Source organism: Pelobates fuscus, chromosome 9 (genome assembly GCF_036172605.1).
Source record: "Pelobates fuscus isolate aPelFus1 chromosome 9, aPelFus1.pri, whole genome shotgun sequence".
Classification (NCBI taxonomy): domain Eukaryota; kingdom Metazoa; phylum Chordata; class Amphibia; order Anura; family Pelobatidae; genus Pelobates; species Pelobates fuscus.
The window spans coordinates 84,182,337-84,200,132 of record NC_086325.1 but is presented as its reverse complement, the minus strand read 5'-3'; the positions used below and the strand labels follow the sequence as shown (position 1 = coordinate 84,200,132).

Sequence of the window (17,796 nt, the reverse complement as noted above, 5' to 3'; positions counted from 1 at the left end):
GAAACTAGCACTTTCAGGAAACCAGGAAACTGAAACCACGACATGGCAAAGTACTAAGGTGAATTAGGGGTTTAAATACCCCTCTCTAAGCTATGATTGGTCAGAGGGCGACCTCTGACCCCAGAACGTACGTGTGCGTTGACGTCGTGACGTCACGCACACGTTAGTATAATTCTCGGGGGCGGGGCTATCCATAGACGCGACCACGTGGTCGGCGCCATATTGGATTCGGGCGTAATGCCCGGAAGAACTACACGCGCGGTTCCCGGCTCGCCGGCGAGCAGGTAAGCTCGTGTAGTCGGAGCGGTCGTGCCGGTCGGGCACGACCGTGAGGCTCGGCGGGCCGGTGACCGCAACAGTACCCCCCACTCGAAGACCGCGCACCGAGCGGGAAGGACCCGGCTTAAGAGGAAAGCGGTTGTGAAATGACCGGATAAGACGGGGCGCATGGACCCGGTCAGCAGGAACCCAACAACGTTCCTCGGGACCATAACCCTTCCAGTCAACGAGATAGGACAAGACACCTCTGGATAATTTGGAGTCCATGATAGAACGGACTTCGTATTCCTCTTGATCACCCACTACCAAGGGCGGAGGAGGAGTGGATACCCTTGTGTAACGATTGCAAGTAAGGGGCTTGAGCAGAGACACATGGAAAGTATTCGCTATTCTCATATGAGCCGGTAGTGCCAAAGTATAGGTCACTGGATTAATACGTTGGGTAACTCGAAAGGGACCAATGTACCGAGGGGCAAATTTCATGGACGGGACCTTAAGCTTGATATGTCTTGTGGAGAGCCACACCCTGTCACCTGGAATATAGACAGGATTAGCGCCCCGTTTCTTGTCAGCTTGGACCTTCGCTCGTAATGAGGCTTTTTGCAGAGCTGAATGGACGGAATCCCAAGTATCATGAATCGAATCTAAACGGGTGTTCAAAGCGGGGATTTCTGTGTCTGAGAATGCAGAAGGAAAAACAGTGGGGTGATAACCCTGATTAACAAAGAATGGACTGTGATTAGAAGATTCATGAGTGGCGTTGTTTCTGGCGAACTCAGCCATGGGTAAGAGCTCGTACCAGTTAGATTGATTGGCATTTATAAAGCAACGTAAATAGGCTTCTAAAGACTGATTCGCCCTCTCTGCTGCTCCATTTGTTTGAGGGTGATATGCTGACGAAAAGGAGAGTTCGATGCCCAATTGTTTGCAAAAGGAACGCCAAAACCTAGAAACAAACTGGGTACCTCTGTCAGATACTATGCTTTTGGGTACACCGTGCAACCGAAAGATCTCTCTCAAGAATATTTGAACTAGATCTTGAGCAGATGGTAATTTTTTAAGTGGGACGAAATGTGCCATCTTCGTGAATCTATCAATGACCATAAGGACTGTATTAAACCCGTTTGAACTGGGTAGATCCACAATGAAATCCATGGCCAAGTGGGTCCATGGAGCACTAGGTATGGGCAGTGGTTGTAATAGTCCAGGAGGTGACCTGGGAGGAACTTTAGAAACAGCACATATTTGACATGCCCCAACATAATCTTTGACATCGTTTCTAAGAGCAGGCCACCAAAATCTCCTGGAGATGGCAGAGAGAGTTTTATGGACTCCAGGATGGCCCGCTGTGAGGCTGTCATGGAACAAATCTAGTACCTTCTTTTGAAACTGAGGTGACACATACAGTTTGTCCGGAGGTTTTCCCACAGGTGCCTGAGTTTGATCTGCTATTATGGCACAGAAGAGTGGAGAAGACACTTCGGAAACTGTAGTGGCAATGAGGCATTCAGGAGGTACAATAGGATATATCACCTGTTCCGGAACTTCATCTGTCTCAAACTGCCGAGAAAGTGCATCTGCCTTGGTGTTTTTAGTACCAGGTCTGTATGTGATTACGAAATTGAATCGGGAGAGGAACAATGACCACCTAGCCTGACGAGAGGACAGTCTCTTAGCGTCCCCAATATAAGCCAAATTCTTATGATCAGTAAAGATCAAAAGTGGCTCTTTGGAACCTTCCAAGAGATGCCTCCATTCCTTAAGGGCAAGTACAATGGCCAAAAGTTCCCTATTCCCTATGTCGTAATTCCTCTCTGCAGGTGTGAGTTTGCGAGAGTAAAATCCACAGGGATGTAAAGGCGTATCAGGACTCTCTCTTTGAGACAGAATGGCTCCAACTCCTGTCTCTGATGCATCCACCTCTAGGATAAATGGTTTGGATGGATCAGGATGGGTCAGGACAGGTGCTGAGGAAAATAAAGATTTTAATCGTTCAAATGCCTCTCTTGCTTCTTTGGGCCAAGATATACAATTTGCTCCTTTTTTTGTTAAATTGGTTATAGGGGAAATCACGGAGGAAAATCCCCTTATGAATTTGCGGTAGTAATTCGCAAAACCTATAAAGCGTTGAGTAGCTTTAAGGCCCTTGGGTAATGGCCACTGTAAGACTGCCTCCAGTTTACGAGGATCCATCTGGAAACCAGACGGAGATATAACGTATCCAAGGAATTGTATCTCCGTTTGGTCAAACTGGCATTTCTCCAGTTTACAGTAAAGGCCGTTCTGTAACAGGGTTTTCAGTACAATTCTCACATGTTCGTGATGTGTCTCTAGGTCTGGGGAATAGATGAGAATGTCGTCCAAATACACTAGAACGAACATGTGAAGGTACTCTCTTAGGACATCGTTGATAAAATCCTGGAATACCGCTGGAGCGTTACATAATCCAAACGGCATAACCAGGTATTCGTAATGTCCCATTCTGGTGTTAAATGCGGTCTTCCATTCGTGACCGTCCTTAATTCTGACTAGATTGTAGGCACTTCGGAGATCGAGCTTGGTAAAGACTCGAGCTCCCTTTAATCTGTCGAATAGCTCTGATATAAGGGGAATAGGGTAGGCATTTTTTATGGTAATCCTATTCAAACCCCTATAATCAATACAAGGGCGTAGGTCTCCTTCTTTTTTAGAGACAAAGAAGAATCCAGCCCCGGCTGGTGAGGAGGACCTACGGATATGACCCTTTCTGAGAGCATCCTTAATATATTCCTCCAAACAAAGATTTTCCTGAGGGGACAAGGCATAGACTCCTCCCTTGGGAGGCATAGTCCCTGGTAATAAGTTTATAGTACAGTCATAAGGTCTATGAGGAGGTAACCCTTCTGACTGGACCTTGTTAAATACCTCTTTCAAATCCATATACTGCTGAGGAATTTGTGTGGTCAAGGGAGGTGTAACAGGAACATTAATGGTGCCAATAGGTTGTGGGATTTGCTTAAAGCAAACACCTTTGCATCTCTCACCCCAACTCACAATCTCTCCTTCAATCCAATCTAAACGTGGATTGTGTTTCAGGAGCCAAGGGAAACCGAGTATTATCGGAACTGTAGGTGAAGATATGATTTGAAAGGTAATTTCTTCAGAGTGGAGAATACCCACTGAAACAGTGATTGGCAGAGTTTCGTGTGTGATGAAAGGCTGGGTAAGAGGCCTTCCATCAATGGCCTCGACTGCTATAGGTTTCTCTTTATGTCTTAAGGGCAGGAGATGTTTAGCAGAGAACTCTTTGTCTAGGAAATTCTCCGCTGCCCCAGAGTCAATCATAGCCTCACACTGAACAGTAGTGTTCTCGAAAGATAAGGTTACTTTGACCAGGAAACGGTTCTTAGTCAATTTAGGGGACATATACATCACACCTAAGGTCGGTCCCCGTACGTGCCTTAGGTGTGCAAGTTTTCCGGCCGAACCGGGCATGACGATCTTAGATGTCCCTTCTTGCCACAATACATACATAACCCCTCGTTACGTCTGTGTTGTCTCTCTGCCTCAGTGAGTTTAGCACTACCCAATTGCATGGGTTCAGGTTCTGGAAGAGGCGTTTGGCTACTCACCACTGGGTTAGAGAAACGAGGAGCTATGGACAAATTAGAACGTCTGTTACGTTGTTTGTTTTTCTCTCTCTCTCTGAGCCGGTTATCAATGTTTATCATGTAGGCAATAAACTCATTAAGACTAACCGGAAGGTCTCTAGCTGCAGTTTCATCTTGTATATTCTCAGCTAAACCTTCAGAGAAAGCAGCCACCAGACCGCTATTGGTCCAATCAACCTCAGACGCTAATGTCCTGAACTCTATTGCATAATCGGCTACAGAATGATTGCCTTGCCTGATTCTCATAAGGGCTTTGGCAGCGTTCTTCTCCCTGCCTTTAGGTTCAAATGTAGCCTTAAAGGCCGTAAGAAAGGTACTGTAATCACGGGCTATTGCGTCACCACTTTCCCATAAGGGGTTAGCCCAAGTCAAGGCTTTTCCAGTTAATTGGTTCATCAGATAGCCTATTTTAGATCTATCTGTTGGGAATGAACCTGGGGAGGCCTCAAAGTGGTATTCTATTTGGTTTAAAAAACCTCTAAATTCCTTAGAATCACCTCCATAACGAGGGGGCGGTGACAAAGTTATGGACGGTGGTTTATGTGGTACGGGAACCACTACAGGTGGCGGAACCACAGGTGGTACAGGAGGGACCTCTAAATAGGCAGTCCTCTGAAGCAAGGTCTGAAATGCCTGAGCAAATTGGTCTAACCTGTGGTCCATATCCTCCACCCTATTTTCACAGGCGATCATATGTTTGCATAGTTCTGCAGGATCCATGGCCATGTCGTAATGTCACGACTAGTAATGTGGTCCAGCACGCAGAATCTATGTAAACATATACATAAGTCAGAAAAGGAAAAATAACAGGACAGAGCGTAAACCGGACCTTAGAATGGCCGGACTAATACGCTAGAGACAGAGAATGGTCAAAGGGAAAGCCGAGGTAAAGGAAGCCAGAAAATACTCAATACCGATAAGACAAGCCAAGTCAGGGAAACCAGAGATCAGAATAACCAGGGAAACGCCAAGGATCAGGATACCAGGAAATCAGAAACACGAAACTAGCACTTTCAGGAAACCAGGAAACTGAAACCACGACATGGCAAAGTACTAAGGTGAATTAGGGGTTTAAATACCCCTCTCTAAGCTATGATTGGTCAGAGGGCGACCTCTGACCCCAGAACGTACGTGTGCGTTGACGTCGTGACGTCACGCACACGTTAGTATAATTCTCGGGGGCGGGGCTATCCATAGACGCGACCACGTGGTCGGCGCCATATTGGATTCGGGCGTGATGCCCGGAAGAACTACACGCGCGGTTCCCGGCTCGCCGGCGAGCAGGTAAGCTCGTGTAGTCGGAGCGGTCGTGCCGGTCGGGCACGACCGTGAGGCTCGGCGGGCCGGTGACCGCAACACTGGTAGCCCATGCAGGGACTGACAGAACGAGGAGGCGTGGGAGGTCCGAGCGGACAGGAAAATGAGCTTTGCCGCCGCATTTATTATAGATTGCAGCGGTGCAATCTGGGAACACGTAAGACCACTGAGAAAGGTATTGCAGTACTCAAGGCGAGAGAGAACAAGAGCATGGACCAGCACCGTAGCTGCATCTGGGGTTAAATAGGGGCGAATGCGCGCTATGTTTTTGAGATGGAAGCGACAGAATTTGGCAATTGATTGGACATGAGGGGTGAAGGAGATGTTGGAGTCAAAAAGAATACCCAGGCAGCGAGCCTTCGCGGTAGAGGTGATGGTAGCGCCGTTGACTTGGAGGGAGACAGACACGGGAGTAGTAACACTTGAGGGAAGAAAGACCAGAAGTTCTGTTCTGGACAGGTTGAGTTTAAGGAAGTGAGCAGCCATCCAGTTGGAAATCGAAGAGAGGCAGTCAGAGACACGAGTCAAGATGGGCGGGGAGAGATCAGGAGAGGACAGGTAGATTTGCGTGTCATCTGCATAGAAATGATAACGGAAGCCAAAGGAGCTGATGAGTTTACCAAGGGAGGCAGTATAGATAGAGAACAGTAGGGGGCCAAGGACAGAATCTTGGGGGACGCTGACAGAGAGTGCTTGGGGGGAAGAGGCAGAGTCAGAGAAAGAAACACTGAAAGAGCGCTGGTAGAGGTAGGAGGAGCACCAGGAGAGAGCAGTATCCCGTAGACCAAAATTACGGAGACTGCGAAGAAGCTGTTGATGATCAACAGTGTCAAAAGCAGAAGAAAGATCAAGGAGAATTAGGATAGAGTAATGGCCGCGAGATTTAGCAGCAATTAAATCGTTGGATACTTTGGTCACAGCCGTTTCTACAGAATGACCAGCGCAGAATCCAGACTGAAGGGGGTCAAGCAGAGAGTTGGATTCGAGAAAGTCAGTCAGTCTGGTGTACACAACTCTCTCGAGGATATTCGAGGCAAATGGCAGTAGCGAGATAGGGCGGTAGTTGAATGGGTAGTTGGGGTCAAGGCTGGGCTTTTTCAGAATCGGGGTTACAGTTGCATGTTTGAAGGGTGAGGGAAATGTGCCAGAGGAAAGGGAGAGATTGAAAATTTTAGTGAGAGGATGAGCAAGAGAGGGAGACAAAGTGCGGATGAGATTCGAGGGAATAGGATCGAGGGAACAGGTGGTGGGGCGGGAGGACTGGAGCAGAGCAGAAACCTCTTCGGCTATAGCAGGCGCGAATGAGTGTAGAATGGTGGAGGGAGTGGGGTTGGGTGATGTATTGGTAGGGAAAATTTGCAATCTCTTCTCTGATTGTAGAGATCTCATATTTTCTTCTTATGGTTTTGTCATTAATTTTGTTTTCTGAATGTTGTTAGTCTTTAAAAAAAGAATAAAAAAACAAACAAACAAAAAACAACAAAATACAGTAAAAGGTACATGTTATTAAAGAAGAAACTGACTTTTTTTTCCTTCTGCAGAAGTATAAGTTAAAAATGCACATTTTATCCCCTGCATAAAGTTATCCATGCTTCACACTGAATAAAATGTGGGATGCTCTGTTTTTTGATGGCTACAAATAAATAGGGAGGACCAGAAACAAACTTGAATTTATTCAGGCGATTGAGACCAAGTGGCCATCAGAAGCTTGCATTAGTTTTTTTTTTATTATTCTTTATTTTTGTTGTGCATGTTATACATAGAAATGACATACGCCACAACAGCGTGTCTGAGAATGTACTTAAATTGAACAGTGGCATGAGGAATTGCACAGTTTTATATAATTATAACACTCGTCAGATTGGCTAAACAGTGAAGTCATTAGAATAAAGTGAAAAGGTCAACGCTTAACAGTGCTAGGCTAGTTATGCTACCATAGTTGTCCACATATTTAGGATACTAAGCTAGTGTACAATTTGTGTAGGCTTTATAAGCAGGCTTATTGAGTCTTGTAGGGGAGTAACAGCATGCAGTATATGCTTCAATGGACCACATTACCTGATAATTAAATATGCACATTTTTGTAATTTTAGATTCTCTTTTACAATGTAGTTACAGTGCTGCCTTGCATAGTGGTATTCTTATTTACAAGAAAATACTGTAAGCGGGGTGTGGGTGGTTATTCAGACTAGTGTTGAGGTATAGATAGGTTATATCTGTACGTTAGCTAGTCTAAATGTTCCAGCAGTGCATTGCTATTCCAGGTAAACAGGCTGGTGCAGTTTATTTAACAGTGATAGGTACAGGTGAGGTTTAAGTAGCTTATATAGCAATTCAGAGATAAGCACCCAGGGTTAAGGACTCTGAAAGCGTTCGTTTGTAGTCTGCATGGGCATAATAAAGTTGTAAATGCAGCCTACAGAGGCAAGGGAGCTGTGTTCCAGCTCATTTATGTGTGACCCTTGAGCTGCCAATCCTCCACCCGTGCCTCCCGGGTTGGGCCTGGCCCCCCAGCGGGGCGCTACGCAGCACCGTGGGCACTCAGAGTCCAGATCAGCCCATTGGACTCCCCACCAAAAGTCCATGTGCTGACGGTCTCCTGCACCTCCCCAGTGCCACCTGCGCCACCTGCGCCTCCATGAAGCGCTTGGTCCCGTGTGTCTCACCCGGCGCCGGTCTCACACTCAGGCCTGTGGTACTTTCCCCCTGGCCACCGGTATACTCCAGTATACCCCAGTCCTGCAGGGCTCTCAGCACCAGGGACATCCTTCTCTGGGCCCCCTTAAACCCAGATGCAGGAGCCTCTGCTTTTCCAGGGGGTAGGCCGCCCGGGGGCCCATTTGCCTTTTCCAGTGCAGGCGAGCAGCCCAAGACCAGCACGAGGGCCGCCGCCATGAGGTCGGGATAACCCAAGCCGACCATGGGGGGGGGGGAGGGCGGGGCCGTACCGCCAGGCAAGCCCCTTCCGTGTGGTGTCTGTCTTTATGGGGCACTTTCACGCCACCCGCTCCACTCAAATGCCGCTTACATCCAGGCTCTTGGCTGTGAGTAGGCCGGGGATGTCGACATCCGCTCTCCCGGCTTGCCTTTGAAAACTTGCAGGTATCTTTTCAAAGCTGAGGTTATGCTCTTCTCCCTGACTGCAGCGATGCCATCTTTTGAGCGCTCTGTATCCACTTTTAATGCTTTTTTCATGCGCTCGGATCCTGAGCCTAAGCTCATGGCTGCCAGCCAGCCCGGCGGCCCGGCCCGGCCCCCGCATTAGTTGTTTTTAAGTAGCTGAAAATCCTTTTCTTTTTTGAATAAATTTTTTTATCCAAATTTCTGCTGTGTTAAAACACTACATCTGTATTATAAATTAAGAAATCGCTCCCACTCCAATAACATGTTAAGATGGCTGGACTAATGTAACAAGAGAAATTTCCACCCGTGAGAATGGGTCCAAAGGTTGGAACCGTCTCGTTGGTGTCTTGGGTCTGTCATTGTCGGCGGACATCAAATAGACCTAAAGGATTTAGACCTACTATCCAGTAAGCCATATACTCTTAATCCCTAGGTACACCCTACTATATGAGCTAAATTATAGCTATGCGAATGCGGGGTATCAGAAGTTCTGCTTGAGTCACTATCCCTATATCGATCATGCACTGCAATGTAGGAGGGACTCTCATCACCCCCATCAATACTAGAAGATCGACAATAAAATCTCTATTCATATATATGCGTAAATCCCATGGACTGTTTATTGCCTAACCGGGAACCTGAATAGATACATATCAATCGGGATAACTCATAAACCCCTGAAAAGCCGTGGCTGCTATGAATCTAATATTGGATACATTGTCCCTAGTGACAGTAGCTTTATCAAGCTTTCATAGCTAACGCTATATCCAATGACGTACATGGGAACGGACTTGATCTCTCCCAGCACTCAGCTGGTTAAGAAAAGCCGTGACTGCCATGAATCTATTGGATACATTGTCCCTAGTGACAGCAGCTATGCTAAGCTTTCACAGCTAACACTGTATCCAACGACGTGCACGGGAACGAACTCTCTCACCACTCAGCTGGTTAAACAGCTCCCGGAGACACGTCACAGCACCAACACTATGATTGGCTGCCACGATTAGCATAATGACCACATGGCGTTCTGGCGCCGGAATGCGCATGACATTAGCTTCATGATTGGACAGAGCTCGAGATACCGGGACCTAAATTCATTTAAAAGGAGACTGGGATTCAGTCTCCAGTCAGCCCCTGACGAAGGTGCATCACAGCACCGAAACGCGCGTCGGGCTCATCTGGGCTCATTTTCCTCACTCTTTTCTTCACTAGGGCTATCTTTCACTATGTGCAGGTAACCAACATCCTAAGTATGGTTCTGCACATAGAGGCACCTTAATCTTCGTTTTTCACCTCTCTCTCTCGCCCGGTGGTCACAATTTGTTTGCCTGTTTAGGGCAATTTCCTTTGACCCTCTATGGGACCCAATTATGCATGATGAATAGTTCCCTGTATTGATATGTAACTTATATACATTTAGAGTTACAACTATCTAGCACCAGCTTCGAGAGGGATCTATCAATCCTCTACAGTTGCTAGATATTTAACCCACAGGCTATATTCACATGCTGTCCCTCAATGTTGGTCTGGGTAATTCCCTGTGATGTAGTCTGAATATATACAGGCCACTAATCACATCAGTGTTACCAGTAGCCACAAGCAGGGCCGCCACCAGAAATTTTGGGGCCCCTGACAAAGCACAAGGTCTGGGCCCCCCGCCCCATCCCCCCGGCCCGCCCCATCCCCCCGGCCCACCCACGAGTCCGCCCACAGGACTCTTACCTAGTCCGCAGACAATGATGCAGGACTGAATGTGGTGTGTATAGTGGAATTAGAATGTGTGTAATGGATGTAGTGTTTGTGTGTATTAGATACTGTTTGTGCAGTGAATGCAGAGTGTGTGTTTGTGTAGCGGATGCAGTGTGTGTAGTGGATGTAGTGTGTTTGTCTAGTGGATGTAGTTTTTGTGTGTACTAGATGCAATGTGTTTAGTGGATGTAGTGTGTGTTTTAGACGCAGTGTCTCTGAATAGTGAATGCAGAATGTTTAAATGTGTGGTGGATGTAGTGTGTGTACTGTGAATACAGGATGTTTGTGTAGTGGATGCTGTGTGTATAGTTAATGCAGAGTGTGTGTCAGTGTAGTGAATGCAGAGTGTGTTTCAGTGTAGTGAATGCAGAGTGTGTGTTAGTGTAATAAATGCAGAGTGTGTGTGTGTCAGTGTAGTGAATGCAGAGTGTGTGTGTTAGTGTAGTGAATGCAGAGTGTGTGTGTTAGTGTAGTGGATGCAGAGTGTGTGTGTTAGTGTAGTGGATGCAGAGTGTGTGTGTTAGTGTAGTGGATGCAGAGTGTGTGTGTTAGTGTAGTGGATGCAGAGTGTGTGTGTAAGTGTAGTGGATGCAGTGTGTGTGTGTTAGTGTAGTGGATGCAGTGTGTGTGTTAGTGTAATTAATGCAGTGGGTGTGTCGGTGTAGTGAATGCAGAGTGTGTGTCGGTGTAGTGAATGCAGAGTGTGTGTCGGTGTAGTGAATGCAGAGTATGTGTCGGTGTAGTGAATGCAGAGTGTGTCAGTGTAGTGAATGCAGTGTGTCAGTGTAGTGAATACAGTATGTGTGTGTTAGTGTAGTGGATGCAGAGTGTGTGTTAGTGAAGTGAATGCAGTGTGTGTGTGTTAGTGTAGTGGATGCAGTGTGTGTGAGTGTAGTGAATACAGTGTGTTAGTGTAGTGGATGCCGTGTGTGTTAGTGAAGTGAATGGAATGTGTGTGTTAATGTAGTGAATGCAGTGTGTGTGTTAGTGTAGTGAATGCAGTGTGTGTTAGTGTAGTGGATGCATAGTGTGTGTCAGTGTAGTGGATGCAGAGTGTGTGTTAGTGTAATGAATGCAGTGTGTGTGTTAGTGTAATGAATGCAGTGTGTGTGTTAGTGTAATTAATGCAGTGTGTGTTAGTGTAATTAATGCAGTGTGTGTTAGTGTAATTAATGCAGTGTGTGTGTTAGTGTAATTAATGCAGTGTGTGTGTTAGTGTAATTAATGCAGTGTGTGTGTTAGTGTAATTAATGCAGTGTGTGTGTTAGTGTAATGAATGCAGTGTGTGTGTTAGTGTAATGAATGCAGTGTGTGTTAGTGTAATGAATACAGTGTGTGTTTGTGTAATAAATGCAGTGTGTGTGTTAGTGTAATTAATGCAGTGTGTGTGTTAGTGTAATGAATACAGTGTGTGTGTTAGTGTAATTAATGCAGTGTGTGTGTTAGTGTAATTAATGCAGTGTGTGTGTTAGTGTAATTAATGCAGTGTGTGTGTTAGTGTAATTAATGCAGTGTGTGTGTTAGTGTAATTAATGCAGTGTGTGTGTTAGTGTAATTAATGCAGTGTGTGTGTTAGTGTAATTAATGCAGTGTGTGTGTTAGTGTAATTAATGCAGTGTGTGTGTTAGTGTAATTAATGCAGTGTGTGTGTGTGTTAGTGTGTTTATTAGTGTATGTATGTAATATAATGAAAGGTATTCCCCCCTCCCTGTTTCTTACCTTGTTCAGGGAGGGGGGAAGATCCTTTGATCCCTGGTGGTCCGGTCCGGTGGCATTCTGGGCCCCCGGCTCCCTGTATTTGCAGAGGGGGCCCAGCGGACTGCAGGAGCACTTTCCAGGATTTCCCTCGCTCTAACTCCCGCGAGATGTGGTGTGCGCGCCGCGCGGAGCGTTGCCATGGTAACCCATGGCAACGCTCTACCGACAGCACATCTCGCGGGAGTTAGAGACAGGGAAATGCTGGAAAGTGCTCCTGCAGTCCGCTGGGCCCCCTCTGCAAATACAGGGAGCCGGGGGGGGGCCGGGGCTGCACATATATATAGCGAGCATCACTATAAATAAGAGCAGAGTGTAATTGTGGGGCCATGGACTGCCAAAGCAGTCCGGGCCCCCCAGGACCGCCGGGCCCGTGACAACCGTCACGGTTGTCACCCCCTGATGGCGGCCCTGGCCACAAGGCACTCCCTAAACCACTCAGGGCACATACAGTGACCACATCCTGGATACCCTTGTCAGCTGTATGACATTTACCTACCGAATATGCTCATAAGCCACTGGACTTGACCATTTATATAGTCTAAATAAAGTCACTAGCCAGTCGCATGTGCTGTACATAATAGGAATAAGGGTATCTATAGGCATATATAGAGGTGAGCCACTAAGGCAAGATTGCACTTTGTGTTAGATGTGATTCTATCATTTATTTACTATTATTATTATCTTTTCTTGATTACACAGCTATTATATCTTAACTCCAGGGGTTAAACCATTTTAGAACAGTTTAATCCCAAAGTTTTTCTTCATGGCACCTAGCATCTCTTCTTCCTCTATTCCGTCCTTTGGCTGTCATCCACTCTGGGAAGGTTTGTCTTGTTGAATAGTGGTAAGCTGAGAGCATCAGCTGCCAAACTAAACCTTTCTGGAGTGGACCATGGTCAGAGGAAGGAACAGAGGAGGCATAGCTGTTAAGTGCTGTGGCACCAACATTTTTTAATTTTGCGAAAATGGTTTAACCCCTGATGGTAAAACGGCATACAGGCACTCCTGAGACAAAGTTGTTATGGTTTGGGAATGTTCCCTTAAGGTTGACCTATTATTAGCTGATGAACATAACATAATTTTTATTACCCTAATCTTCCAAGGCACTCCTGGTCTACTGCTAATAGACGAGTGCCAAATATGTTATCAAAATATGAAAGTGGATAGTAGGTGTGTGAAAACTTTGAAAACATTTACTTGTCCAAAGGTCTCAATCTGTAACTCAATCTACCTGTCTGTCATGCCAACCTACTTGTCCTGAAACACAGAATAATTTAAATTAGAAAGATTGGTGCCCCTGCCTAGAAGCATGGACATTGACAGGGTTATTCACTAAACTCAATAGATCTGAATGGAAAATCTGAGCCATACGTAGCTGATCTGAAAACAAATCTCCAACTTAGCTGTAGTCACATATTTTTGCCTCTGTTTTGCCATTTGGATTTAATTTGCAAACGTTCAAACTCTAGTAAATACATCTGAGTGGATATCCCCTCTGCCTCCATAGTGTTTCTGTGTTTGCTGAATGAGTGTAATATGCATGTGTGCATGCGTGTTGTGTGTAATATGCATGTGTGCATGCGTGTTGTGTGTACTGGCAGTGTGTAATGTGTATATGGTGTATGCTGGCTGTATATAAGTTGAATATGGTATGTGCCAGCTGTGTGTAAATTGTATGTTGTGTGTACTGGTTCAATATAACGTGTATGTGGAGTGTGCCATCTGTGTCAGGAGAATGAATGTGAGCTCAATAGCTGCTATAAGCCTTTTCTGCTTTTACATTCATCAAATCTGATGAGTGCAACAGTAACTGGTTGATGAACTTTAAAATTTTTGTTGTTGTTGCTCTTTTCATTGAGTGCCACAGAGGAGTTGCGCTGGTTGTGCATAATATGTGTGTGTTTTGTGTGTTTGTGTGTGGTATGTGCTGGTTGTGTGTAATGTATTTTTGTGATATGTGCTGTTTGTGTGTAATGTGTGTGTGTGTGTGTGTGATATGTGCTGGCTCTGTGTTATGTGTGTGGAGTTTACCAGCTGTGCTTAATGTGTGTGGTATGTGTTGGCTGTGTGTAATGTGTGTGTGGTGTGTCCAGAATTTTTTTTGCACCCGGCATGCATACCTAAATTAGGAGCTTCCGTTTTGCACACAGCTTTATTTAGCATTTGCTCCTTTTATTCTCCACCTCTTTCCCACTATTGGTGTGTAATGAAAATACTGTGCACCGTATGGCTGCTATAACGTTTCCCAGCTGTTACATTCATTAGGCCTGATGAGTGACATTGATGTTGGGTAATGAGCTAAATTTTTAAATGATTATTATTATTTAGCAATTTTCTTTTTATTGATTACTGCAGAGTTGTAAAACAATATAGGCAAGCCTGCTGCCTCTAAGCATAATAAATGCAACTTAAGACATGAGAACTGTGTAAACCTGGTATTATAAACTGTCTAGTATTTATAAACTTAATTTTAGTGGTAGGAAGTCTGATAAAAGAACATATTAGGCAGGTCCTGGGGAGCTCTTGCCAGCAGCTCCGCCGGGTTCTTCTCGCAAGGTCGGAGCGTTGCCACGGCAATGCTCAGATCTCACAAGAGTGAACTCTAGCAAAGGGGCTAGAGTTCACTCACCACTGGACCACCAGGGATGGCAGCAGCATGGGATATTAACTAAACTGCCCCCACTCCCACCCCACACAATACACACACACAGCACACACACATACTAACAGCACCCTCACACATACAGCACCCTTAAACACACAGCACACACACATACTAACAGCACCCTCACACATACAGCACCCACACACGGACAGCACCCTTACACACACAGAAAACACATACTAACAGCACCCACACACATACAGCACCCTTACATACACAGCACACATACATACTAACAGCACCCTCACATATACAGCACCCTTACACACACAGCACACACACATACTAACAGCACCCTCACACATACAGCACCCTTACACACACACAGCACACACACACATACTAACATCACCCACACACATACAGCACACTTACACACACAGCACACACACAAATTAACAGCACCCTCACACATACAGCCAGGGCCGCCACCAGAAATTTTGGGGCCCCTAACTCAGCTCAGGGTCTGGGCCCCCTGGGGCCCGCATCCAAATACCGCCCACTGGGTCCACACACAGACACAAACACACACTGATATAAAAGGACACAGATACATACTAACAGACACACATACTGAAACAGACATACACGCATACAGGCATACATACTGACACACATACTGAAACAGACATACATGCATACAGGCATACATACTGACACACACATACTGAGACATACACACAGGCATACATAGTGACAGACATACACATACTAACATACATACAGACACACATGCAAGAGGACATACAGACACTGACATCCATACACACATACATTCATAATGGCATACAGACATACACAGACATACATTCATAATGGCATACACACATACATACATACAGACTGACATACATGCATATATACAAACATACTGACAGACATACATGCATACAGACATCCATACACACATACACACAGACCTACGTTCATAATGATATGCAGACATACATTCATACTGACATACAGACATACATATATAATGACATACAGACATACATATAGACAGACATACATGCATACAGACATATACACGTAGACATACATGCATGCAGTCAGACAGACATAGACATACACACAGACATACATACAGACATACACACAGACATGCATCCAGACATACATACATACACACAGACATACACACAGACATACATACAGACATACACACAGACATGCATGCATACATACATACATACATAGACATACATGCATGCAGACAGACATACATACACAGACATACATACATACACAAACATGCATCCAGACACACAGACATACATGCATACAGACAGACATACACGCATACAGACAGACAGAAATAGACATACAGACAGCCATGCATGCATCCAGACAGACATACATAGACATACATGCATACAGACAGACAGACATACATGCATACAGACAGACACCGACAGACATACATACACATACATGCATCCATACAGACACACATACATGCATACAGACAGACAAACATAGACATTCACACAGACATACATGCATGCAGACAGACATACATATACATACATGCATACAGACATACAGACAGACAGACAGACACAGACAGACATACATACACATACATGCATCCATACAGACATGCATGCAGACAGACATACATAGACATACATGCATACAGACATACAGACAGACAGACATACATAGACATACATGCATACAGACATACATAGACATGCATGCATACAGACATACAGACATACATACATACATACATACATAGACATACATGCATGCATACAAACAGACATACACAGACAGACAGACATACATAGACATACATGCATACAGACATACAGACATACATGCATGCATACAGACATACAGACAGACATACATACATACATAGACATACATACATGCATACATACAGACACACACATACAGACAGACAGACACAGACATAAATACATACATACATGCACACACACAGCTCATTTTCCAGCCACCCTCCTGTCTCTTACCTTTTCTTTGCAGGAGGGTGGCTGGGCGGGCGGACGCGCGCGCTCCTCCCGCGCGGAGTGAGCTGGGAGGAAGTATCTACTTCCTCCCAGCAGCACTTGCGGCTGCTTTTTTTTTTTTTTTTTTTTAAAGGGGCCCGGTCGCGCTATACAACGGCCACATCGCTGACCGGGCCCCTGAAGGAGGGGGCTCATTGGGTGGCCCTAAGTGTGTGGGCCACCCGATGGGCCCCACACGTTGGGCCCGGGCGGCCGGGCCCCCCAGGGCCGCCGGGCCCGTGACAGCTGTTATGGTTGTCACCCTCTGATGGCGGCCCTGCATACAGCACCCTTACACACACAGCACCCTCACACATAAACACACATCACACACTAACAACACACACACACACACACAGCACCCTCACACACAGCACCCTCACACACAGCACCCTCACACACAGCACCCTTACACACACACACTCACACAGCACCCTTACACACACACACCACCCTCACAAACACACACACAGCACCCTCACACACACACCACCCTCACACACAGCACCCTTACACACATACACACACACACCCACACACACTAAAAGCACCCTCACACACAGAGTGCCCTCACACACACAGCACCCTTACACACACACACACATACACACACTAACAGCAGCCTTACACACACACAGCACCCTCACAAACACAGCACTTACACACACACACAGCACCCTCACACACACACAGCCCTACACACCGCACGCCTATGCTATTAATTAAAGTAGTATGGTATTAAAAGGCAAAAGTTTCTATTATTGAACGAATTACGCCAATTTGTATTTTTGTCTTTATTTTTTACTTTCAATAGCGCCCTCCTGACATTGTTGTTAAGAAAAATTGTCACTACTTTTATAAAAACTAGAGCACTCAGTAATAAATGAAAACAGATTCAGACAAATGGAGCTATATAGAAGCAGATTAGAAAACTTCTATTTTTGGCAACAGAGACATTTTAAGTGAGATTATTCTGAGAGTCTCTAGTACTATGTCTCTGACCCTTCCTGTATCCTGTACTATCCAAATCTGTATGGGATGTAAATAAGGTTGATTTGCACTTTGTGTGTTGAATGAGACCTGTTCCTGGCAGCATTGGTCTTGCAGAGTTTACTATATTTAGTGGTATAGGGTACATTGCGCAATAATTATAGATATGTGTCAAAATGTAAATATTTGACATGAGGAATGAAACTGATAAGGTTCCATTCTGAGAGCAATGAAATGCATGCAT

General features: G+C 45.4%; 1 protein-coding gene across 1 annotated transcript in view; it reads left to right on the top strand.

Annotated features, from left to right (window-relative positions):
- The window catches only part of SMARCA1 (SWI/SNF related, matrix associated, actin dependent regulator of chromatin, subfamily a, member 1), a 208,483-nt gene that overhangs the window by 34,161 nt on the left and 156,526 nt on the right, over positions 1-17,796 (top strand). The window lies entirely within an intron of this gene.